The sequence below is a fragment of the Filicampus tigris genome, chromosome 5 (assembly GCF_054856515.1).
Source record: "Filicampus tigris isolate MCC_2025a chromosome 5, RoL_Ftig_1.0, whole genome shotgun sequence".
Taxonomy (NCBI): domain Eukaryota; kingdom Metazoa; phylum Chordata; class Actinopteri; order Syngnathiformes; family Syngnathidae; genus Filicampus; species Filicampus tigris.
Window position 1 is genome coordinate 3,447,876 of NC_141221.1, and position 27,216 is coordinate 3,475,091.

The window sequence follows — 27,216 nt, forward strand, 5'->3', positions numbered from 1 at the left end:
AATTACAATGTGCGGTGCCTCAATGTCGTTTTGTCGGCCTATTTGGCCATCACGTTTCATGCTTTACCAAACGTTACATCGAAGGGCTTTATTCGCCCTAACTTTCCCTTTTTGCACCAGAACAGATTCACGCACCTCTTTGATTTATGTTAAAAGACGTGCAAATGCACAAACCCGTATGAGTCACCCGAGCTGTGATTTATTGTTAGCCTCTCGAAGCTCCGTGCACTCTGCGTACATATGAAGGTTTATCGTTGTTTTTAAATGCTCAAAGACAATAGAAGAGCCCACCCTTTTTGTTCACGTTTCTACATGCTTCAGTAAAAAAAAAACAAAAAAAAAAACAGATAAGCGATATGCAAAACACACGATTTGAAACACGAAACACCGGGGGGAACAAACAAGAAATATCAGTATTTACTCAATTATCGCCCAGTTTTACTCGCTTCACTAGATCCTGCAGGTCGCATGCTTGCACATCCTGCGGGGGGGGGGGCACCTTTGCACGCGTGATGTCGAATAAAGTTGTGAATTCCACAAATGTTTCACCTTGTTAGAAGCGCACAATTATAGCACGGACCCCCCCGAGGCAAACCTAATCTCAAAGTGAAGGGAAATCTTCCATTATATCAAGCCGAAATTACTGCGAGCTTTTCTCGGCCTATTCCGATAAGATACCGATCGGGCAAATAGATTGGCTTTTCCGTTATCTCTGGAGAGATCTAGGAAGGCATTGGGTAGATAATTTGCTAATGTTTCCTGTGACCTCTCAAGATTCAAATGATGTCTTTGGCGACATGTCAACTGGATACTCCAGTAAAAACTCACAGTATTCAATGTTCTCAACAATGTAAATATCTTTTCACATTTTTATCCCAAACAGTTAGAGTATAGTATAGAGTGGTCTTAAGGCGACTTGAACTGGTGATATTAAGATTTCTGAGTTCTACACAGACCTTGTGGGTGTTCAGAAAAGCAATAATAATGCCACGGAAATGGAGCAAAACGCAAAGGGGGGGGGGGGGGAATAATATATTGCTAACTAGGCTACTGAAGTCCAATCTATATTTCAATGAGCAGAAATCTGCTCTCATTTCCTGGCATTTTGAAGTGTGGTTTAATTATTCGGCGTCTAATTAACGAAATGAAACGAGCTGCTTTGATGTGGGGAATTTAAAGAAATAAACGTGCGCGGTGGAATCGTTTTAATAATAATGGAGTTGCTTTGTCTTTGCTCATTAAAGCAGGTGCCGAATTGCACGTGTGTTTCCATCATGAGGACATGGCACATGGCGCTCTAGAAACATGAAGGCTCAGCCGCTTAAATGTTGCTCGTGTACAATTCAATTTTGTTAAATTATGCAGACGTGTACAGATAAAAAGGTCGGGGCTTCATATGTTGCGTCTCATCCAGCGGCTGCAGTCCAACTCTTCGAACATTTTGTTGGGATCAGATCAAAGTGAAAGATTTTCCGATGAATATAAGAAATGAACATAAGAAGGACGAAATAAGAAAATAAGATCAGGTGATGTTGTTGATATTTGTTAACTGTGGGCATGTGAAAAGCCCTTTCGGACTTTCTTGTGATGAAGGGCTGTATTAATAAATTTGGCTTGACTTGACAATTCAGAACTGATGTTTCATTCTGAATCTATTACACTGTATGAGCTCGTCGCCTGCAGCAGAAAATAAATCTTAGGAGTGAACCGCTCACACCATCCGGGACATCTGAGCCGCAAGAGTCGTTGCTGTTCCACTTAAAGTGGCGCTCACCCCTCTACCAGACTTTTGCTCCACCCCTCACTAATATTTGAAAAACAGTGTTCAGAGGGGGCGTTGCCAGAAGGGCTTGCGAGGGGGGAGAGGGTTGGGCACGGTCTGGCTGTGCTAAGACTAAACTATGACCTCATTTGTATACTACAACAAGCTATGCTAAATAAACTAACCAAATGCTATGCTAAAAAAAAAAAAAAAAAAAAAAAAAAAAAAATCACTAACCTGAAAATCGATATAAAGATGTTCACAAACAGCTACTAATCCAACTCCAACACGCTATGAAGGCGTGTACGAAACTTAGCCGATGGTATACTTTGCGGCGGCAGAGCGACTGCGTCAATATTGCGGAAGTGATATTTGTATTCCCTGCTATTCCAAACCAGAGGACAGAAAGCCAAATTCACATGCAGTGCTGTGTTTAACCTGAAGATGGCGCCACACCGGCCTTTTTTTTGCCCAAGCTTTAAAAAAAAAAAAAAAAAAAACATGGACTAACTAAAATGTCAAAATAATGACCAAGGCATGGAGACAGCATTAGTATACACGCATTTATAAAAATAAAATTAAGCAAAAAAATAAATAAAACTTGATTTGGGGGGGGGGGACCCTTTCAAGGTAATTCAAAGTGTTGGCAACAAGCACACAAGATATGAGTTTGGGCAGGGGAAAAAAATCTAGTCAGAAGCCAACCAAATTTCTGACACAACACAAATTCATCCGATGGTTGCACAACCAGTCAATGAGCTGTCAATGGTTCGCGCAAATCCGCCTGTATCAGCCAGACTTGAGCCCATCCCCGATCCATTTGCTGACTCGGAATTGGGAACCTTGGAACACACGTTACATGCCCAATTTAAGGAATAAAAGTTCATCTGCAGCCTGACTCAGCTTGAGTTAAAGCTAATACTGAGCATTTAAAAGTTGTAACATATTATATTTGTATTAACTGTAGCTTATTTTTACACTTGCAAGGCAGTTTGTACAATAAAATGATTCAATTGACGCTAAATTGTTACAGACAAACGAATACGGGTTTCAGGATGCCAAAAGTTTGGCACTCGTTTCTGTTTCCATTACTTCCCATGAGAACATTTGTTTTGATTTGAGATCAACCAGCATAGCTGAATGAATTGGGGGAATTTAAAAAAAAAAAAGAAAAAAAAGCACTATGCGACCAACTATATCAATAGTCCTTGCATTGAAATGTAGCAATGGTTGGTTGCATGGCAAGCTACACACTTGGACTGGCCGCCAACCAATCGCAGAAAACAAGCATTCACAAAGACAAATGATGGCAACTCCCACTTTATTCTGGATTCTTGTATTTGAAAAGCTTGCTCAAATCAATTATATTCAGTACGTTTAGTGGCCCAGTGCCACCCCCCCCTTGTGGAGTTATTAAATTGGTCGGCAGCAGCGTAGCGCTGTCACAGCCAGTATTAGAACGCCACCCCCCCCCCCCCCCCCCCCACCCCACCCTCCTATTACCAGGTGCAGCCCTGTGATTTAAAGCTTTGATTCTGTTCAAATGACAACAAAGGTGAGTCCAGAGTTGACGCTCCTAATTCATCATTCCCTGCTTGATAAGAGCCCGGATTAATGCTTTTAATGCGACGGTTGCGGGCAATCATCCATTTTAAAGCTGGCTCCCCGGGAGGACGCGGCTGGAAAAGGCAAAACACCTGAAACACAAATGTATCGAGGGGGCTGCATGGCAGGGATATGCCGAACACTGTGCGGCATGATTTTTAGAGTTCAGCATGGCACGGTTGTCCTCGATCTGGCTTCCAAAATCTTACCCTGTGGCCTTGGCCTGATTCCCAGGAGCAGATGGTTGCAAGATCCCGGTTAAAGTTTGACCCGAATGATAACATTCAAAAATTCAAGAGCTGTCCTCCCCAAAAAAAAAAAAAAAAAAAAAAAAAAAAATTCCCCTACACTGAGTCCTTTGACCCTCTTTGGTCTGCATGCAAAATTATAGCGCGCATATTCAGACAATGTTTTCCTGCCTTAATACCTCAATACATAGTCATTCCATGTTTAACTTAACATCTGCTGACTCCTCCCCCCTTGCTCTATAGCCTCTAACCTGTGCAAAGGCATGGGAGTCGCAATGAAAATGATCCATTATCCAGATGTATCTGGGCAGAATGAGTTCTGTCCCAGCTGTTGCTCTGATCTCTCTTTCATTTTCTCTGAACTGTCGCCAAAGAAAAACCACACGCGCGATGAGAAGACAACTGTTGCTCTTGACAGAAATAGGCCCATGTGAAACTTGCCATTGTCCCCCCCCCCCCCCCCCCCGGGACTCCCCCCACCCACGTAGTTTACGTATATTGAATGTTTACCGGCATTATTTTATTTCCCAGTGCATTCCCAGGCCGTCAATTTTACACTTATTTCTTTATACAGTGTTGTATACTGGAAATACAGAGTACACTGAATGCGTGATAGAGGACCCCATGCAAATGTATTCATAACACTGGTCAACAGCGAATATTTATCAAACATGGCTTTATGTGTCCCTAAACGCATTTATCTTGAATAATAATTTTTTACTATGTATTGTCATTTCTAGGTATGATGTTTCAGAAAAAAAAAAAAAAAAAAAAAAAAAAAAAAAAAAAAATCAACCTCACCCTTAATTAATAAATATTATCAAATATATTACTATACTACATATTATATTATTGTTATTGATTATTATTATATATAGAGAAAAAACAAGGGCAGATTTGGGATCAGCACAACATAATAATCTATAAAAGTTTACTTGCTGATTTAAAAAAAAAATAAATAAATAAATAAATAAAAATTCTTAACCAGTGTAAAGTGACCTTTTAATTTCTAATGTCCTGTTAGTGATGTTTTTTTTTTATTAGGTCCATTTGTAATAAGACACCCTGACTTGTTTTAATTCTAGCAACCTTAATCTACAGATCCCTCTGGTGTATTGCAACAACATAATAAGGCTCTCTCCAGTGGCACTAATGGTAAATACTGCTTGAGTGACAAAGACAGACCATTTATAAAAAAAAGAAAAAGAAAAAAAGAAAAAAAGAACTCTTAGAACACTTATAGATACATTTGCATATAGTTTTCTTGGAAAAGACATATTAAGCAATAGGAAAAAAATCCTATTCTTTATATGCAAAAATGGAATCAGCATCTTCAGAAAACGTGTTGCATATCATGAAACTTCATTTGGTTCACAAAACAGTCAAAGAAATTTGCATTAAATGTAATTTATAATTAACAATAATTATTATAATTACTACCGTTAGAATGATAACAACTGCCGACGGTACTTTGCCAACTGGGGTATGTCTTTACCGTAATTGATCAAATGATATGTAAATGACCCATATACATACATTATACACGTATTTATTTATTTCATATAAAAAAAATTTTTTTTTAAAAGACTTGGAGCACATTGGCGTAGGTGACAATGTTTGCATGCCAAATAGCTCACTTTGGACATTGTACAATTAAACGTTGAACCTTCTGTGTGATTTCTTACCAAATTGCCGTGGTATCATGTTGGTTCGAAGATGTAGAAGATGAAAGCGCCAAGGCATTTCTTGCATTGATTAACAAGTTAAGAGGCACACAGGAGGAAAGGCTAAGACTAATGTGAATTAATGACACGCTACAAAAAGTGGTGTCATGAAATAAATGGAGAACAATGTCTTTAATTAGACATGCTAATTAAGGACAACCCTGAGTAGTGGCTTTCATCTTGAAATGAATGGATGTATTATTTTCATCTTAATAGATGCAGACTGAATTCCGCTTTATTGATTTGCATTTGGGGGAATCAGTAACAGTAAAGATAATTCTGAGATTTAAAACAAATATAAAAAGCCGAATATATCTTAACTGCAACTTACGCAGGGTTCCAAATTGATTCTCACTTCAAATGAATTTTTGCTGGCCTAGTTTTATTTTTAATTTCGGATCAAAACGCTCGCTTATTTGCATTAGCAGAGCATCAGCTGTGTGACGTTAACGCTTGCCTCAAACGAACTGCCAGTATACCGTATTATGGTTCATTTATGACTGAATATGCATCCAATTCTAAAATGAACACCTAATTATTTAAAACAAAGAATAATGCAGGGATGGATGACTTTCTACTTGATACACATGTCTATACTGTATAGAGAATGGACAAAAGTATTTTGACATCAGGTCGTCACGAGGGGAAAAAATTGGAAGCAAGTTCCACTCTTCTCTTAAGATTTTCGAAGACTCTGAAGTGTGATCGTGGGAATGTGTTTCTATTTATTTTGAGAAACATTTGTGAGGTGCGAGGTCACCGTTGGAGGACCTGAGACGGTGCCTGCTTCCCGATCACTGAAGTTGAGATTTTATGAAGCTCAAAACGTTAAGATGGAGCCAAATCTTCAGGTGACTCTTTTGAGGGGAAGCTGGAACACTCCAGTTGATCAGTTGCGAAAACGTAGCCGACACGTGTCATTTGATCTAAAACAGGACGGGAGACATTGTAAGAGAATCTGAATCGCTTAAGTCAACTATCAAACTAACGTGTGAAAAGCTTGTTGAGGACCGCAACAACCTTTAAAGTGTCTGCACTTTGATGATGGTTTTAGGCCAGAGCAAGGTGCCGCAGGCCCCAAGCTCAAAGCTGTGATGTTTCATTATCACCCCCCCCCCCCCCCGTTAGCTACGCTGACAACACAGTAGGCTGCTTTAATTACGCTCCATCAGTGGGGGAGTCAGCGCCACTTCAGAGACGCTCCCTAATCACCCCTCTCCTCGTTTCCTCTGCAAGGCACTCATTGTCTCCTACACACAGTGTCATTTCCCTACACTTCGTGCCCACCGTTGGACTAAAATGTGGACGTTTTGCTCAAGGGGTGTAAGCTGGATTGGCATTTGGGTGTTTAGCCCCAGGAACAGGCGGCTGACTGTCATGACAACATTTTGAGACGCATCTGCTCAGTAAACCCGCAGACAGCCGCTGACGGTGGCATAACTGCTCCCCCAGTTTGCTTATTATACCTCAGTTACTTCAATATTATGATTAGCATTTTGGATCATTATTATTATTATTATTATTATTATTATTATTATTATCTGTCATCTTCAACACCGCGGGTCACGGGGCTGCGCCCGAGCATATCCCAGCTGACTTCGGCCAAAAGGCGGACTACACCCTCAACTTGTCGCCAGCCAATCACAGGGAACAAAGACACCATCAGAGCGGGAACTGATCATCCCACGCTGCCTACACACAAATCAGCTAAGTGTACCACTACACCTTCAGCGACACAATTATTATTATTATTATTAGAGCCCGAGCAGCGACCAATGCAAATTTTTATAATGATTTTTATGTATTTTTTTTTATTATTACGTATTAATTATTATTATTAATAATATTATTATTCATCCAACCATCCATTCTCTCCCACTTATCCAGGTGTGGATCATGGGGACAGCGGCTTTAGCAAGGAAGCCCAGACTATCCTCTCCCCAGCCACTTCATCCAGCACTTCCGGGCTATTCTAAGGCGTTCCCAGGCCAGTCGACATAATCTCTCCGCCGTGTCTTGAGTCATCCCAGGGCCTTTTCTTAGTGGGATGTGCCTGGAACACCTCACCAGGGAGGCACCCTGATCAGATACCTGAGCCACCTCATCCGGCTCCTCTCAATGCAGAGGAGTAGCGGCTCTACTCTGAGCATCTCCCGAGTGACCGAGTTTCTCACGGAGGAAAATTATTTAAGCTGTATCTTGTTCTTTTGGTCGCGAATTGAATTGCTCCACTTGGGGCAGGATCTCGTCCCCGATCTGGAGCGGGCACGCTAGCCTTTTTCCTACTGAAGACCATGTACTTAGGTTTAGAGATGCTGATTTTCGTCCCACACTCCAGCGAGTTGGAGATCGCGGCACAAAAATGGACCCTCTCTACATCTCATCTACGCCTAGTAATTCTGTCCATACAGTTGGGTTAAAAAATAACACCATTTTGGGTCAAAAATGGACCGACCCAAAAATTGGGTCAATTTGACCCCACCTTCTGTAGTTGTTTTGTTCAAAACAGCTCAATTTGGGGGGTTGTTTTGTCCAAAACTACCAATTTGTGGGGGTTGTTTTCTACAAAATAACCCAGAAAGTTGGGTCAAATTGACTCAAGTAGTGGATCGGTCCAACTGTTTTTAGAGTGCTCTGACACAAGTCGTACAGGGACTGAATTGCACTGTAAAAAAAAATACTGGCTGTCGATTTGGACACTATGCGGGTATCTAAGATAGCGCTGTAAAAAAAAAAAAAAAAATCTGCGATGGAGCGAGTCTGCGAAATGTGAACCACGTTATAGCATGGGACCACTGCATATATTTGCAAGAAAGAATGAAAGAGAGAAAGAGAAAGAAGGAAAGAAAGAACTGCACTGGACTTTTGAGGTTCGACCGTACTTACAGAGCGGACAAGGAAGGAAACATCCTGTGAACGTATGTCAAGAGGTCACCCCAGGAAGGCCCAGCTAAGACTGATTGCATCGAAAATAACTTGTGTCTCAGCGTTTATGAGCCATGCCGAATTCGCCCTAATGTGAAATGACTTGCAGGACAGTCTCTGCACAGATGATGGGGATTTCAGTGTTGACAAAAGCAGTTCAGAGGGGACAGCTCGCATTGTCTTCTTTTACTGCCCATCGAGCAGTACGCAAAGTCCCCCGGCCCTCGGCTGCGTGCGCGCCAAGGCTCTTTGTTAGCTTGAATGCAAGTCTATTCATTTCAGGGTGAACAACGCAACACAGTAATAACACAGTCATGAGTTTTGACTGATGTCATTGAGGCGAAGTGCTGCCTCTGTAAGCTGGAACCAGCGCTGGCCCGGTTGACCACCGAGGCCCACTGACCTCGGCGTGACCCCAGTCCAGCTCTAACGCTGCTGGCTCTTTACAGACTCAGACCACCGTCGAACCATCGACAACAGCCGGGCTTGCTTAATGCCAAATGCAGGTTGACCTCCCGACCTCGCCTAGAACCAACCCCCCCCCTCCCCCTGCCTTCTGGCCAAACACAGACATGGGGCCGATGTTTCCCGAGGCCATTTTTCACAGCTAATGACGTGGAATAATATTGGTACGGCTAGCTGTGTGAAGCATCAGCGCTAGTCATTTCTCCTCTGCGGTTTTGATTACCACATGCAAAAACAGTCATTACAGCTGCCCCAGTTCCTCCTCATATACCCTTTTGCGCTGCGCATTGTGTTCCGCACGCATGAATATGAAACGTATGCAACTATGGAATGTGGCAGCAGATGTCATGAGCATCCAGCGACGCTGAATGCTTTAGGAGCCGTTATTGGACGGGAACTAGGTCACTGTTCAAGCCCACTCGCTCGCATTGACTGTTTGGAGTGACTATTGATTTTCTGACGAAAGCAATGACTTCATTAATATCACCCATTAGTCTGCCATCTGACATAAAATGGGTAGTTTGGCGGAGCAGACCACAATTCCGCTAGATGTGGAATCACAAAATCGGATGCATGAAACATTCAGTGCGCTTGACAACAAATGCGCATTGTACTCGTGGAACCGGTTGCACTGCACAATGCACAACGTCACCATGAAAATTTGCCACAACGCTCACAAACGCTGAAAGACATTGCCATGCAAATGCCGTCGTTTACTCGGAATTTACTTTGTGAAAGACGGGGGGGGGGGAATCATCGGATTCCTTTTCATTGGGCTTTTCAAAACAGAATCAACAATGGGCGAAGGATTATTACGATTTTAATCCAGGGGCGCCAGTTTTGTTAAAACAAAAGAACGACCATGGGGCGTGCGCGCATGGGCAGGACGAGGAAGACTGTCTCTCCAGCAAACCACAAAAGAAGAACAGTGAGTGATGTGTGTACAAGGAAAAGAGAGCGGGGAATGGGATTTGAGATCTATATTAAAACTGTAAATAGCGTTTAAAGATTAGTGACGGGCAGGAGGAGGTGACAGCGAGAGACGATGTGAAAAGTGGATTTGCCCCCCCCCCCCCCCGCTGCGTCTATTTTGATTGCGGGAGCCTTGACAAGCTTCGACTTGATTGTGAGAAGGCCACGAGCACAGCGGAGCCTTGACGACTTTCTCCGAGGCGTGTCGAGATCTTTTGGTGACTGAAAGGAACACAAATCAGGATTATGTATTACACAGCCGTATTGGGGCGGGCGGCATTAGGGGCTCCGAAGTGTCTGACAAGACATTGTTGTTACCTCCCTCTCTCTCCCTCTCTGTGCGCTGTAATTACCAAGATCTGACTTTCAGAGAACCATTTCATCTGAAGTCGTACAACCGGGGGATGGACGCTGCCACTCTGCGCGAAATAAATAATTTGCCGGTGTCATAATAGGCAAAGAAATGCCCCAAATTTGTCAAAAAGACATCTTTGTACTGCTGCATCGCCTGTCCTACAGAACAATCCGTTTTTTAAATCAGCTTTTATCAGTCAAAACAACCCAACCAATCATCATAATAATTTGAGCTCTTTCATGCCATCCCAAAAAAAAAAAAAAAAAATAGTAAGAATATCTCAAATTGACAACTCTGGTGTTTTTTTTTTTAATCATTTTAAACTCAAGCAAAACTTTCTTCAAAGATTTGTGTCAGTATAACACAAGACCCCAGTTCAGCAAGCATGTAAGTCACGTCAAGTTTGGTTGACTTAACATTTATTCCAAAAGGGCAAGCAACGTTAAAAAGTGTCGCTGAGCAAAGAAGACTGTCAGAAAGAAAAGAATGACAAATCTGGACTCACAATCGAATCGGCAGGATTCCATTGTCGGCATATGCTTAGCTGCTAACTCTTACTTCATAATTTGATGTCAAAGTCAAGGTAGAGTTTTTCATTGTTTTAACATGAGCAGTACTTCATTTGTGTTTTACAACTGTACAGCAATCAAGCATGTTATGAAGCGGGGTGCGGTGCGACTCTTTACATCACGCAATGCGTCTGACAATAGTGTAACGTTGTGACTGAATGTGTATCTTTATTTACAGGGGGGCAGCCATTTTGCCACTTTCTGAAAATGACATCACAGTTGCGCAGGGCTCAGGTAACAACCAATGATGACGGAAAGAAAATTTGGGGCTTGACTTCCCCTTCAACAGTTAAGATGTTTAAAATGGTTGTCAAACGTTGTCTGTGCAATTAATAAAGGTTTTATGGTTGCAACTGTTTTGTGAGAAAGCGGAACGGAGTGTGTTTGACCATAGCGGTTCAACTGCAAGTACTGTTTTGTTTTTCCTTTGTTTTTAATTTGTAAAGATGTTCTTTTTCTGTAAAGGAATCAAAGATGCATAATGGAGTTTACTCAGTGGAATTTACTAGGGGTGTCCTGATCCAATATTGATATCGAATATCGGTCCAATATCAGCCAAAAAGCAGAATCGGATTATATCGGTCGACATCCCAAATCTCCAATCTGAGCATTCATATACAAGCAGTTCATTCCAGACTCCGGTCTTGCTCTTCTATCCAGCAGCATCTGGATTTAGCATGCAGAGCCCACTTGATCAAACAACCACGCATGCGAAGGAGCTAACAAAGTAAGGAGCAGAGGTTGTCGGCCGTGTGGGAGTATTTTTCATTGAAATCGGAGCAATGAGACTGTGGACAATATCATGTTGATTGTTTTTTTTTTTTTTTTTTTTGTCCCGTCCCCACCATATGCTGAATGTACTGAACTAAACCTGAATTATTTTGTTCTTCGAAGAGTATAATTTGTTTTTATTGACTTTATAAGGGTTATTTCGAAGGGGCCTTTCATTTATTTTGTATTGACTTTATTCAATCGTAGTATGTTCTCATGTTCGAAGTTGAATTTATGTAGCTCAAATGTTTGGAATAAATGAGTCGTATTTTCTTATACCTACTGTTGCTGACTATTCTGTTTGAATAGGATCACTGGATCAAGTCTCTTCTAACATTTCATACTAAAAAATAAATAAAGCATGTATCATTCCTGCTGATATCAAACCGGATCGATATCGGTACTTTAGGCTGTATTATTGGTATCATTTCGGAAGTGAAAAAGTTGAATCGGGAAACCCCTGTATTTACTAAGGAGGTGTGTCAGAAAACCTCCAGGACTACAGGCGGTCCTCGGGTTACGCGGTACTCGACCTACGTCATTTCGACTTTACGACACCCGAGTTTTGTCTGCCATCTTGCCTCCAGCCCCAGAGTGTGTGTGTGTAAAAACAAATGCAGGGATAAAGGCATTTGCCGACGAACATCGGATATTTATTTCGAGATTGAGGGGGTGCGAACGCGCTAATTCTGACTTTTTCGAGGAAATTCGGGTTAAGTTGCCAGTGTAAGACCGGGACTCGTTCGTAGACCGAGGGCCGCCTGTAGTGTCACGAAGTTGTATTTCAAACCCAAACTACAAAAAAAATGACAAGTTTTCAATTTCAACCCTAACCCTAAAAAGAGATCCTGCAACACGTGTTCATCCGCTGTGCAATAAAAATCACGAGGTGTGGCAAGGCAACTTGGAGCTGCTGCACGATGTCAAAATGTCCGCCAGTTCCTGGCTGAGAACACGTCACTCCACTGCTGTAACCTCCCTGATTCCCTGGGATTTTTTTGTCTCCTTTTTCCAAAGTTCAAGAGGGGGCATCGAGAAGACCAGTTTTAAAGATGGCCATGACGACAGAGCTGCGATGGATTCCTGAAGAATCCTTCCAGTGCTTGAATGTATGGCAGGCTCGGATAATGTGTTAGCCTCCAGAGGGATTACTTCAAAAGGGGAAAATGTGTACTGTAGTTTGTGATTTGGACTTGAAATCTATCTTTTCTGACACCAGTCCTGGAACTTTTCTGGCACAACTGTGCAGTACAATAGTGTAGACTGGATGGACCCCCGGTGCACCCCCATTATTGACTGACAGCATTTGTCAAAAGTGAGACAAGAATAACCGCTAACCAACTCCAGAGGATGTCATTTCAAGATCGATCGGTATGCTGTATGATGGAATATCCGACAAACCACATTTTATATCAGAGAATATGAACTTTTCTTGTGCTTTGGTATCCTTCCACAACCTACAGTCTACAATGAAAGGCACCTTTTTTTTCTTTTTTTTTAAAGAAGGGGAAAAAGTGGAGCTGCCAAGTGCCCTTCATCTGACTTCCTCAGCCAGGCCTCACCGCTGATATTCCCTCTAATACGAAACTTGGCTGTCGCATCATCACCCGCCATTAAGTCATCGCATGTGCCTGACACTGGGGCAATGTGTGCGCTCTGGCCCTCTCCCAGCCCTGAGCCTTTATCACCATACAACCTCTCTGTGACAGACAGGACTGATCTCCCCCGCAGCCACCCTCCACCGTGCCAGTAAAAGGACAGCCGTGGAAAAGGCCCCCCAGGGGCCACTGAGGATGGACTCATGAATCAAACATGCGCCTGAAGCTCGCTTCTTATCACCCAGGTCAGCCCAAGCATGAATACGCCGTGGCTCCGGGGAGCTACCTACTGTGACCTCCCCGAGTTTCCCCCCCAACAGTAGGGCACTGTCCTCGGGTGCCGAAGAGGGCCTCCCTCCAACGTGATCGTGTCACATTATGTCCGCACAGAAGAGGTGCCGCCAAAAATGACGGAGACGACGGAAACAAAAACAAAACAAAAAAAAGAATAGCGCTAAATAAATCAACTGCACAAGCACAGCTAAGGCGCAAACATTTGTCAATCAGGGAGTGAGTGGCTAATTGCAGTATACCGGTGCTCGCGGGAGGAGTTTTCTTTCTTTTGGTATTTTCCCAGACTCACAAAAGGTGGAAGAGGGCGTTTTGCGCCGCGGTGTACAGTCGTGCGATGGAACACAGTTGACTCCTGGTCAATCAGATCAAATTCCTTGACAGTACAGAAGCAGAAATGGACTCGCTTTGGACCATGCATGAGATTGGCGCAAGCGCAATTTGTTTATATGGATAAACTGCAGGATCTCCCCTTGCGGATGATGGAGTCAGTCACGCATGCGACGTGGGCAATTAGAGGCCGCCTTGCTGGATACTGGATACCAGTATCGGCCATCCTCTTGTGGCTTTTTTACAGTCACCAACTAAAGGCATAAAAATTGTATTGTATTAATTCTAAATGCACTTCACTGTATTTCTTAAAAAAAAAAAAATTGTACAACCACACAGAGCTGGGCATTTTACAAAAATTTCCCGGTCCGTTTATCGCCTTCCGTCAGCAGCCGGGGTAACCTTCGGTCGTCCGTTTATTTGCCTTTTTTGTCCGGCTGGAATAAATAGTGATCACATATTTGCCGGTCCGCCCATCATCTTAAACGGGCTTCCGTTTGCGTTTCTGTCTAGTAAACTCGACCAAGGAATAAGGTATGTATTAAATGTTACACAGTTAGTTAACGAAACAAAATTGCTATCTACACTTTTATGCGCATGAAAAAGAAACAAAAGGACTCCAGTGTTGTTGTTGTTATCCTTTGCGCAGGTAGTTAAGAAAGGCGGCTACGTGGTATCGCAAAAGTGAGCAGCGGGCTTGCTTTTTAAAAAACCCAACTCAACACATCCGTGGGTACTTGACCCAGGTTAAGGGACGATTTCAGGGATGGAAAAAAAAAACAAAAAAAACACTTCCGTCCTTGCTTGGTGGCGTTTTTTTAAAAGTACTTTATGTCCTCCGTCCCTGGGACGGAATGCCCATCCCTGCGAATGACATAATGCCATCTACCACATGCATCCGCAAAGCTCAGAATCTGTCCGCCTGCACCTCGATTAAATGCACCATAATCGTATTCCACCGCCGTAGACCCGGTTTAGATTGGTTTTAAATTCTATTCTGCTTTTGGTTACCAAATTGCCGGATGCACCAACGGCGTGCGATCGAATATGCCAGAGCACCTATCGAGGCGTACTGCAACCTACCAAATTCGCAAACATGCCCCGGCACGAAATCGAAGATGAGCCTGTTTTTACGCCGAGTGCAGTCTACTTCCTGCCATGAAATTGTCAGGTGCATCGGGGTCGTGCCAGCCCCGTCCGCTGGAACGTCCAGCCAGGCGCATGCTCACCGAGCTAATTAAACGCGTACCTCAGTGTACTACTTAAAAAAACGATGGCTTAAAATCTTCCATACAGCGCAAACGATGAACCGCAATATAACAGAGGGGGCCCTGTGATCGTCTAAGATTCGATAAGAACTCTCTCTCTCATCAATATCGAATAAAATCGTCTTAAAAGAAAAATCCGGCATCTATCAAAAATTGAATCAAGGGGCTACACAAAAACACACAGCGCCATATAGATAAAACATAACCTCTGTGGAGGGGGGGGGGCGGGAACAAGTTGCAGCAATGGAGCACGAAGGATCAAATAGACGACAAAAGGGGGATGGGGGGAAACTCGATTCTTTGATGCAATGCCGGGCGGCGTGAGTAAAATCGACTGTGTACAGGCCCTTCCAAAAACACCACCAATCTTCATTGGCCAGACGGCTCGTGATATATGTGACTGTCTTCGGGCGTAAATTAGACAGTCCAGAGCGCTGCGCGCTAAAGCATGACGGGGGCCGGACAGTGCACTAACTCAGCCGGCCCGGTGCCACGCGCAGCAGCTTCTCTGCGCGGCGCTGTGCCATAAATCACCAGCGAGGGGAAATGAATCGCTGTCCGTCTGAGCTGGACGCACCAGCTGGCACCGCCATCACCTGGCCAGCAGGAGCCCACGCCGACGCCGGAGCGAGTGGAAATCAAGAAAAATGAGGCATGGAGGCAGACGGAGCCATAGCCCCGCACTCTCTCATTAGTCTCCTCTGGGGCTTCCTCCTCACTGAGCTCGTCTGAAGTGAAAGGGCACACAAAATATATTTCAGAGTGTCACCTAGAGGGGGGGAGAAAAAAAAAAAAGGGGGGGGGGGAAAATGATCACCCCCGGTCTCCTCACAAATCTATGTAGCACCGCGCTGGCAGACAGCATTAGTGTTTCTATAGCCAGAGCTCTGGGAGGCAACAGGATGGACTGCAGCTCAGGGAAAGGCCCAGTCACTACTTTGTGTGATTTAATGGAGTTAGAGTCGACCATGGGAACAAAAGCATAGCCATACAGGCATTTTAATCAGAGAATTAATTATTGATCCTAGCAAGACATCCCACACAATTCTGTGCTTCGAACTTTAGCGTTTCAGGCGAGCTTTTCTGCGTTCCAGGCAACACCCGCAAAGGCTCACTTATCTTCCATTCTCGGCTCCTTGCTGTGAGGGACACTTTCCCCCCCCCCCCGCGCGTTTTATTTCACCGAAAGCGATGACCCAAACCAATCGGGGCTTCTACTCTACATCCAGAAGTAGTTAACAGGAAAAAAAAAAAAAGGTGTCGTTGAATAGATTTACACTTTTCAATATGGCAGAGTTGCTCGCGGAGAGGCCACTTATATGCTGACCGCTGCGATTACGAGGAGCTGCGTGGGTGTCGGGACCGAGGCACTCGTGGAGAAAATGGCCTGAAATTACATCAACGCGGCCGCAGAAAAAGTTGGAGAGCTAGTATAGGGCGGAGCTTCCATTGTGGACAACCGACCGCTGTTTACCTGCAGCCTTCCGAATGACCTGTTGAAAACATTTGTCGCGTTCCGTCGTCTTTCCACGCCCCCATTAGGGAACTAGTTTGCAGCAAAAGGGCAGTCAACGTCAGAAGGATATACAGTACCGGGTGCGTGGTGAAAAATGCAGATGTAAGCTAGATGGACGGCAAATTTGAGGCTCGGGGTACAAGAGTGGGTTGGCGCATGTGATTGGCAAAGCCAATTTCCTGCCAACGTTCACGGCCGCTCTCGCCTAATTGTCGTGGTCCCGCGGCGGAGCTGTACAGGTCCATGGCGGTCTCCGATGTGGAGGATTAGCTCGTCTCCGCTGCTCACGTGAACCAGACTGTCACGGGGCTGTGATGAATGGCAGGAAGGAAGAGGAAACGCACCGTCGGCTCATTGGATTGCGAGGGGGTGGGGCAAGGTGAGGTCTGGCCTGGCAGTTGGCCTCAGGCTCATATGTCACCTCGCTGTCCCTTCCCCCTCCCCGCGGCTGTGAGCCCCCCCCTGCAGATGTCCAGGTGTACGTCGGCATATCGGCAGCGCGCTCATCAGTCGTCTGGTCATTCGGTAATAGAGCACGGCATCACTTTTGACACCTGCTTGGACAAGGGAATCCAATTCCATCAGTGTCTCAAGGTCCCTTGGATGAAGGCAGATCGTGTCCACCGAATCCCCTCCGTTGATATGAAAAGGGCATGTATAAAGGTCAGGTATTTGCAAAGAGATTCATCCGATGCGGAGGCGGATAACAATCACAACCCATTGAAAGTGGCCTACCGCCCGTTTCGGAGGAGAAGCGATAATGGCTCGCGTTAGGCGCACCAAGCGGCGCCATACACCTCGCACGCCGTTAATGAGCCGTCACTTTTCGACATCAACGCATTGCCAACGTTGCCTCGGTGCATGGGACGCGTTTTAAAATATTTCAGGGACCTTGTTTTTTTTGTTTTTTTTTCCCCCCCACACGCAAACACATTTGTAATTGTTATGTTAAGTCAATGGAAAAAAGAAACTTCAGCAGTTGAATCCACAATACGATGCAAAGGTCTACTAGCTTTTTTTTTTTTTTTTTTTTTCAATGCGGTTCTTTGACATTGTAAAATAAATGTTGAATGAACAATACATTCGTTTACATTCAGTTACATTGATGTTAAAAGGCTGCAACTTTGGATTATAATATAACACAATATAATAATGTAACACAACTGTTCCCTCTGCCCGGCCGGCTGTGTCCACTCGGACCAGTTAGCCACCAATAACCCCTTCCAAACCGAGTCCCATCCCACCCAAACCTGTAACAGTGACTACCTTTATCGTTTCAAAACACGTCTCCTTTCTTTAAACTGGTATATTGTATGTAACCATGCTAACTTTATATTGTTAGCATTGCTAAAACAACACAAGCAAATGTGAGTACTGTAGAAGGAAAAGCAAGTGTTTTTCTATTTTCCTATATTAATTTTCCTTCATTGTTTTGTTAACATTGTATCCAATTGTAATATGTAATGATACTTCTCTATCAATCCCCACAGGAGCTAAACGGTGCTGGGCACGTCAGTGAACTTCCATCATTCGCCAGCGCCGGACCCGGATATCCGTCATTGCCAGTCGGCCATATTAGGACTGTCAGTAATAAACTGTTTACGGGTGTAGCGGCAGAGAATTTTATTCATTTAAAACCACTTTGGACACATATACATATACATATAGCTTCTCGTCCCCAAACTCTCCCTCATCTTTGCTTTTCAGGTTCGTGGCGGTGTGGGGGACAGCCAGAAAAAAAAAAAAAAATCAGTCATCGGTCCGCCGGCAAAAATGGGAGTCCGTCAACGACGGACCTTCCATTGGTACTGACAGACAGGTGACAACAGGTGTAAATGCTCACCTCTGGTGATTAATTACAGTAATCGTTCTCCAATTAGCAATTATTGCGCCTTATCTTCAGGCTATTGATCGGCTGAAAAGGTCTTACAAGGTTTTGAGTCACAGGACCACCTGCTGCTTTAAAACAGCATGCAAATAAATGTACAAGTGGATAGATATTTTCCACAAAACATCATCGGTATGGATATTTGGAACGTTAGAGTGGTAGTTGCTAAAAACACATTCACGTAAATGTGTGCGCACCTCTGGGCACAGTTCTCTGCAGCTGCCACTCTCGCAATCGCCCCCCCCCCCCCACCCCACACGCGCACACACACACCTAGCAACAGCCTCCCGTCAACTCCTCCGTTTCAGCTGCAATCATGCAGCTATGCAAATGCTGTGTACCGAGAGGTTCTTGTAGCATCCTCCAGGACATCAATCCCAGCTGCCTGAGCCCTTAAAGTTGACCACCCAGGGGAAGGCACACAAGGAAGTCATTTCTGCATGCGCAGCTCCTATACTGCCAAAGAGCCCCCACCAACTCCGAGAGTCCTTGAGGACTATACTAAAACATCCATTTTCACTTGGGGGACATTTATAACACTGAACAGAAATCAATCACACTAACCCCTGCACAGGCCTACTGAATATGTCTGCTTATTTGGCTGCCTAAAACTGCACAGGGGGACAAAAAAAAAAAAAAAAGCCACCCCCTCCATCTGATCCACATTTCCGGGATATTCATAATTCATCATCTTCGATTCCTGACATCTGCCACTGATTGTGCCATCGGGTCGGATGGAATTAGCCACTCTTGGGAGGTGCGTTAATGTGCTGGTGGGCCAACACATGAAGCCCAGCTGGGGGGGGGGGGGGGGTGGGGGGGGGTGGAAGAGGACGGAGGCCAGAGCGGCAGGAGCCTTTCACACTCCTAATGTGTAATTAGGAGCCAATTTGGAGTGCTGCCTTCCTCTGCTGAAATTAGCTGCCTGTTATTAATCGGGGCAACTAGTTCAATGGCACGACGGGTCTCGTGCTAATGTAACACAAAATGTTCGTAATTATGGCTGAGAGAGTGGCTGCGGCACCTCGATTTTGTTCCAGAATAGCGGAACACAGGAAGAGAGGCTCAACTGCGGCATTTACTAGCTGATCTCTCAGCAAGTTTTCCTCCTTTCAGCCTTCAGGATGCTTTCTAAATGCTTTAAAGGGGGGGGAAGTCAACGCAAACATTTCGTTTTTTCAAGAATATGTTCTATGCAAGCCCACTAGTTGAAACAGGGCATTCTGATAAATATTGCGCTTGGGGAATAAGTGTTAATCCACTCGTTTTTAGCCATCTCTGGGGGCGGCCATTTTGTCTTCTGTCGACTGAAAATGATATCACAACCGCTCACAACGACCAATCGCGGCTCAGATTCAGAAAACAGGTCAGCCGCGATTGGTCGTTGTGAGCTGGCCTGCTGGGAACATATTCTTGAGAAAAATATATATGTTTGGGTTGACTTCCGCTTTAATATACTGTAGCTCTGACATAATAGTGAGAATAAAACCCCCAGAGTTGGGCTGCTACATTAAGTGATGTTGAACCGTAATCGAATTTTCTGGATAAAACGATTACAATAACGTTCAAATCGGCACGATTTTTATGTTTGATGTATCTAAGCCATCGTAGTTTCCTCTGCATTTCCGCTTCCTCCCACGAGCGCGCAGTCCCAAACAACAACAACAACAACAACATCCATGGCTCCCGGCAATTCTGCTATTTGCTCAGGCAAGTGAGCGTTTAGTGAATAAATCGGGCAAATATAGATCTGTAGTGGAGTGTGTATGTATTGTGTGAGCGAGTAACTCAACGTCTGAAAGTCGTCCCTTTTTTTTCCTCCTATACAACGGACCTCTGGTCCAGCCGGACTATATGTGAAATCTATTGTGTATGTAAAACGCTGTTAATCGAAATGAATTGTTCTGTGTGTATTAAGTTAAATTGACTGGCATTTTGAGTTCAAAGAAAGAAAAATCAAGTTTAAATAAAAGACATTCAAAATACTTCATTTTTCATTATTTTTATTTGACAAAGAAATCGTAATCGGAAAATCGGGGTTGAGAGAAAATAATGGGGATTTTCTTGTTGGGCAAAATCGAACAGCCCTACCCCAGAGCTTCAGCGCCTATGAAATCCATCTGCAACGGCTGAATTTCAGCACCACTTGAATGAAAGATCGTCCATATTGTGTGATTACAAGCACTGGCCGTCCTTTGGAGAGTTAAGTGCTGTGACACTGACCACGCTCATCAGCACTTGTGGGCTCGTGACTACACATGAGAATAAATACTTCAGTGTTCATCCGCATCCGGCTTGTTCTTTTTGTCCCTTCCAACCGAGTGGAAACGATGAAAATCCATAACGGGCAGGAGCTAAAATACAATGGATTCCTGGAAGTGGAACATTTTGGCATTTCAAGAGAGATTGGACTGAAGGGTGCGTGTTGGCATCTATCGGTGATGATAAACTGAAGGCTAACATAGTGATGGTCACATCATGTTGTTCTTTTAGCCACAAACTAGTTAAATTAATCAATAGACGGCGAGAAGCAGCCATGCAGTGTACTCCATGATGCCTCATTTGCTTCCAAGTCAATTAATCCGTAATGGCCGTTACTCGTCAATCGTCATGATGAGAATAGAACCCCAAAAAAAAAAAAAACCTGAATAAAGCTGGTTTTGTTTTCATTACAGTAGAACTGTTACAACAACTTTTTACACCTACGATGAAATAAACTGTTACTTATTCATGTAGTAAGTTTTACGATGGCGTACGTTTCACAAACAGATGACTATTTCTTCCTGCATTATTTCTTCTGGGGATTTTGAACTGAAAATAGGAACAAATCAAAGGGCTGCTGGGCTTATTGTGTTTGACTTCCGAGGGTCATCTGTACCACATTTCCAGGTGTGGATGTGATATTGCACCCTAATTGTGTGCAAGAATTGCTTTTGGGATTTGAAATTATTCTATTTTCTTTCAAAACACAGGAATTAAAGTAACTGAACACGTTTATGTATTTAAATGTTATAATGCAACTGTTTGATTACAGACAAAGTGAAATAATCTTGCTACACCTGAACATGAGTACAGAGCCAGAAAAATTCAGATTGTTCCAACTGCTATTTGTTAGGTGACGGTAATGTGTATTCATGAGAATTCAATGGCTCATAAAATAGTGACACGCAGCATCTTTCAGCTTCAGTTTTTACTAAATGTATGAGTTCTTCTCTTTTCTGTCCCATTTTTGTTCAAATGGTCACAGATTTTCTTAACTGATGAAAGACTTGAGGCTCTTGATACCACAACTATGTTCCTTTAAGTGCAATCACGACCACTTTTGTGGTTCTGGTGTTGAACAACGCTCGATTGCATATTTATGAATCTAGTTGGAGAGCCAGCTTTTCCTATAAATATCATCTCAACAGGCCTAAATCCACCAAATGGCTTCTTGAAAAAAAAAGAAAAAAAAAATCCACCACAGAACAAGGACCCTACCAGCTGATTTAGAAACAGTCAACACACAGTGAGAGTGCGCGTGAGCGCTAATGACGGCCTCTCGTCTCTGCGGCACGATGAGCTCACACTGAGGTCATCACATGCTGCAAGGCTGGCTGCGCTTTTAGTATTCTAAATAAATACAAGCAGTGTTATGGGACAGCCTACCACACAGGCTTATTGATAGAATAATGAAGGGGGAAAAAAAAAATCTCATGTGCAGGGGTCACTTGTCTGAGTGAAGTGTTTCTCAACTTGAACCAGTGTCCAAGTAGCACAAAGTACACACGTTCAAAAGCCTGGACAACACTTTTTCTTTACAAGAATGTGTTGTATGCAGCCCCACTAGTCAAAATATGGCATTTTGATTAATATTGCGTTTGTGGAATATGAGTTAAGCAGCAAAATCCACCCATTTTTAGCCATCTCAGGGGCGACCACTTTGTCACTCCTGTCAAGTGAAAATGACATCACACACACTCAGGTCTCAGATAACGACCAATCAGGGCTCACCTGTTTTCTGATTGTTAATTTATTGAAAAACATTTGATGCAAATGGAAGGTATTTGTTTACATACTGTATGTAGAAATAATGCTTTGTTATGTTAGCACCACCAGTTCTGATTGCTTGTCAATTAACACATCGACCTTAACACACTAGCATCAGAATATAATGACAACCACAACAGAACTGGAACCAACATCAGGTATCATTTTTACTTGCGTGGAAGACGAGACACTTTAGTATTAGTGGATCTCTGAAACTATTAGAACGATCACCGCACCATTTGGGATTTTATGAACAGTAAACATTTTTGTCATTAAGCTGTAGCGAGCGCCTACGGAGAGGAAGACGTTAGGCTCAGAAAATCCCAAAATATTGGGGCGATTGTTCTAATACTTGCAGCAGTTGAAATTGACACAAATATAAATGTTCACATTCATTTTGGTGAAGATTGATTGCAGTTTTATGACCTCAGGTGGCGTTAAGCTTTTTTTACATTAAGCGTTAGAGCAGGGGTGCCCACAGTTTTTCAGCCTGAGAGCTATTATGACATGACCGAGCCAAAATGATCTACCACCTACTAAAAATGCAAAACACATTATTTATGAATATATTGAGAATTGTTTTTCATATGTACCGTATAGTCCGGTGCACCTTGTATGACTGCATCAACCTATATAGCACAATAGAACAAAAAAAATGTTTTGTCATTACCTTACTCTGATGACTTGCACTGAATGGAATAGTCCGGACAGTAGCTGGTGATAGCCTCAAACAGATTTGCAGCAACAACAATCCGCCCATTCGCTCCATCGATGTGTATAAAACAAGTCAACTTTTTTGCACGCTATGCTAATGCTATCAGCTATGTTGATGCCTTGGTAAAGTTCAAGAACTGTAAAAAAAAAAAATAATAATAAAAAATAAATAAATAAAAAAAAAACGCCGAGTGAACAGGACGCTGTGTGGCTGTGTGTGACTGAAGTATGCCAGATGCTGATTGGCTGCAAAAAAGTTGACTTGTTTTATACGGGCTGGATAGAGCTAATGGGCGGATTTCCGGTGCCCGCCCGCACGAACTACATTGACTCCAATTCAAACGCGCCGCCAGAATACAGTAGTAAGGACGCATGATAGGCTGGCGATCTACCCATAATGCCTTCGTGATGACCGGCGGATCGCGAGCGACGTCATGGGCACCCCTGCGTTAGAGTGTCCCGGTCATGTGGTTATCATGTAATGGGAAGTAGTAGGTTTGGTAGCTTTTACGACTGCTTTAAGCTAAATAAAAACCGTGTCCAAAATCTTTTAACAAAATGCATCCACCTTTATTACTGTGTAGGTACTGATACACCTAAATGCTTTTGAGAGTGTTTATTGCCTCATGTCTGAAACGACAGAGTTCAAAAAGTATCTTAACATGGGACTGTACATTGTCGCTGGACACTTTTTTATGTCGCTCTCCTACCCCGCTACATTAGGAGGAAGCGGGATTGAAATGTTCTCTCTTATAAGATGCAACAATTGGTGTCCCCACGTTGTTATCGTCGGTAACTGTCACAGTTACCACACAAACAAAAGGCCAGTTTCGGTTCATACCGGAAGTCCCGCACATAATTCACGCAAAAATTCATGGGGTGTACAGTAGCAGGGGCGGAGTCATGGGCGGGGCTGGGTGTGTGTTTTTTTTTTATTTTATTGAATATTAAGAATGGTATAATTGCGGTTGTCTAAGCAAGACCTGATCTTCATGTTATTCAGTTTGTCATTTTATTTGAATATACGACGTGTCGGGACAGGAGGATTGTGCTCAGTGAGAGAAATATTCAGGCCCACCCTGATTTTTTCCAGGCCCGCCCATTAGCCACCTTCTGGCTCCGCCCCTGGGGCGTCGGAATAAGGAGGATATCTTAAAGGTTACTTGCATTTACACATGTAAGACAGTTAAGGATGTTACTTAAAATATTGCGTGCTCTCAAAAGGTTTTATTAGGGCGAAGGTTCAACACTGGTATTGATTATATATCACCGCAGTTGATCCCTTTGAGAAATGTTGCAAGTGAATAAGTTCCACAGAACAGAATGCGCTCAACTTTGGAGGCTCCGCTGTACTCAAATAGAGGGAGACAAAGTTCTGGCCCAGTGGAGAGAGAATTAAGCCCACAGGGGGAGTCCCAAGGGAGCGAGATACGCTGGGTTTGAGAGGAGGGTATTGGACTGTGAGCCTTTGGGAAGCAGTGCAGAGGTGACTGATGGTGCACTGAAGCCTGAGTGCGACACCTGGACCGCCTGTCACAGCCCCAAGTAGACAAAGTGACATTTGACAGGATGGGAGTTGAGACCGCAACACCACAAGTCAGGACCGGCTGACAGGAAGGATGAGAGCTGCGCAGTTAAACTCAATGATTCCCCCAACGCCTTTGCAATCTTGTCAGCCTCCTCTTTCCTCTCCTTGTCTTTGTCAGCATGACCCTTTAAATAAACCGTGGTCCGGAGGAGGATGAATCTATCAATTAGAGTCATCTTGATGAGCCTGTGTGGATATTAATCAGTAGGCATGTGACAGACTGGGATGAGAGAACGCAGACCAGCAGGATCTTGGATTTCCCGCTCGACAGCACTAAACTAAACCGATATCCAATTATGCCCTCTTTGCGGAAAAGCTAACAGAGCAGCTGTGAGTTGAAGAGTCTCGACTCTAGCCATGTCAGAACCGGCCCGGCACCAGAAAGCCAAAACCTTGAAGGAGATGTCACAAGGAGGCTGGAGTCAGACGCTTGAGTGAACGATGGTCCCCGCGCTCGCCTGAAAGCATGACATTGCCAAAGGGGGGTGGGGGCGGTGGGGGGGGGGGGGGTAAAACCCCACCATTTTATCATTCAGTGCGATTCGTGCCCTCTCTCCCTGTCAAACATGCCATATGTCCCCGTCACAGGTCGTCTTGCTGCCTTATCGGGTGTGACAGGGCTATTCACACACTGCTCCCAATCAGACACCATCTCCTGCAGGAAAAAAAAAAAAAAAAAAAATCCCCACCATGGTTTGGTGACAGGCTGTCAGGCAAAGGGCAGCAACCTCCACAGGGCTTCGGCTGAGAGGCCGCCCATCTGGGGGAAGAGGCAGAGGCCGAGGCAGAGGCCAGGGGTTACAAAGGGACACCCGACGTCGGCGTGCACGAATACGCACTCTTCCCTATTCCTAATTCACATAATTCAGCCGACAAGCTCGGAAGCTTAAGCACTTTAAAAGCATCAAATGAGCTGGTAGCGTTTTATGCCTGAAAAGTTGTATCTGAAGCCGATATGTTTCCTGACTGAAGGTTGGAAGAGCTCACTTGGGATTTCCCAATTAAGTGCTACTTAAAGCGAAAGTCAACCCAAACGTATTTTTTTCGAGAATATTTTTCCCAGCAGGCCCACGAGTTGAAACACGGCATTCTGATTGATTCTGCGTTTGTGGGATATGAGTTAGGCAGCAAAATGCACTCGTTTTTAGTCGTCGTCGGGGCGGCCATTTTGTCTTCTGTCGACTGAAAATGACATCACAACTGCTCACAGCGACCAATCGCGGCTGAGCTGTTTTCTGAACCTGAGCCGTGATTGGTCGCTGTGAGCAGTTGTGATGTCATTTTCAGTCGACAGAAGTGACAAAATGGCCGCCCTCAGAGATGGCTAAAAAGGAGTGGACTAACACTTATTGCGCAAACGCAATACTTATCAGAATGCCCTGTTTCAACTAGTGGGCTTGCATAGAACATATTCTTGAAGAAAATATGTTTGGGTTGACTTCCGCCTTAAGGATTCAAACACCTCAAGAGCCGGTACAATTTAGCCCAGGTGGGAGTAAGTCACATACGTGCAAGTCGCAAGCAAGTTTCGAGTCTTAACCGTGAAGTTTCAAGCTTGTCCCAAAATACTTCGACAATCACATTCAAACTCATGTTAGACAGAAGTTAGCACATATCTCAATCAAAATGGCCGCCCCCTGATGTGAACAAAAACAGGTGGATTTCGCTGCTTACTCATATTCCACAAATGCAAAATTAATCAGAATGCCGTGTTTAGACTAGTAGGGCCACATAGAAAATGTTATTATGATTTTTTTAAAATTAACTTCCATTTTAACGTTTCACTGTAAATGTCATGTTTTTTAATTCTAGTGTTCCGCAACATGCAGAGACTGTTCACGTCTGATTGAGAGCATGTTAATTCTGCACTTCTTGCTTGCCGGGGTTTTTGAAAACGCCGGATATAAGCCTGCGGTTAGCCCTATCATCCACACGTGCCCGCAGTTTTTTCAGTGAAAACGCAAAACTCCCGCCGCAGTGGAGATTTGCGGATACCTCCGTATATCTCAGGATCCGCGTTTTGCTGTGGACGGTTCCACCCGGAGATTTACGTCGTCACCGTGCGACAACAATGCTTTGACGTCATCGCGCGGCTTTTGTTTTCATGCGAGTCCACATGGATTCTCGCGGCGCTGCGTTGGTTATAGGCATTCTCGATGCGCTTTTTGCTCACTTATTTGTCCGCAACCAACCACTGCTTCTCGTTGAAAGGTTTAAAAGCAATTCTGACCTCTTGTCGGTTCTCCCGAACAAGTTTGGCGAGGTGTTTTCGGTTTCGTAGAAGTGACGTCAAAGGACGGAGGTTCCTTCTAATTGGACAGTATTTGGCTAACTACTGCCACCCAGAGGCTTGGCATGCGTTTGAAAACGCACTTCCGCGGTTTCGGTGGATGCGTTTTTTTTGTTGTTTTTTTTTAATGTGTATTCCAACGCAGGCCGGGGGGAAATATGCAGTTGTTAAAAAATAACGGCTACGTGTAGACAAGGCCTAAGTGGCTCCTTAGCTCAACACACAATAACACAGCAGCAGCAGCAGCTGAATGCATTTCCTAATTGAGCAATCAGTTGCAAAGTGAGCTAAAACTCACACGTATCACC

The 27,216-nt window shown here is 44.0% G+C and overlaps 1 protein-coding gene across 1 annotated transcript in view; it reads right to left on the reverse strand.

The window, feature by feature from the left end:
- The window catches only part of fam222aa (family with sequence similarity 222 member Aa), a 109,028-nt gene extending 85,758 nt beyond the window's left edge, over positions 1–23,270 (reverse strand). The window contains exon 1 of the mRNA XM_086031867.1: positions 22,987–23,270. The gene's annotated coding sequence lies outside the window, so the exon portion shown is untranslated. The remainder of the gene's footprint in view (positions 1–22,986) is intronic.
- Between the last annotated feature and the right edge of the window lie 3,946 nt (positions 23,271–27,216).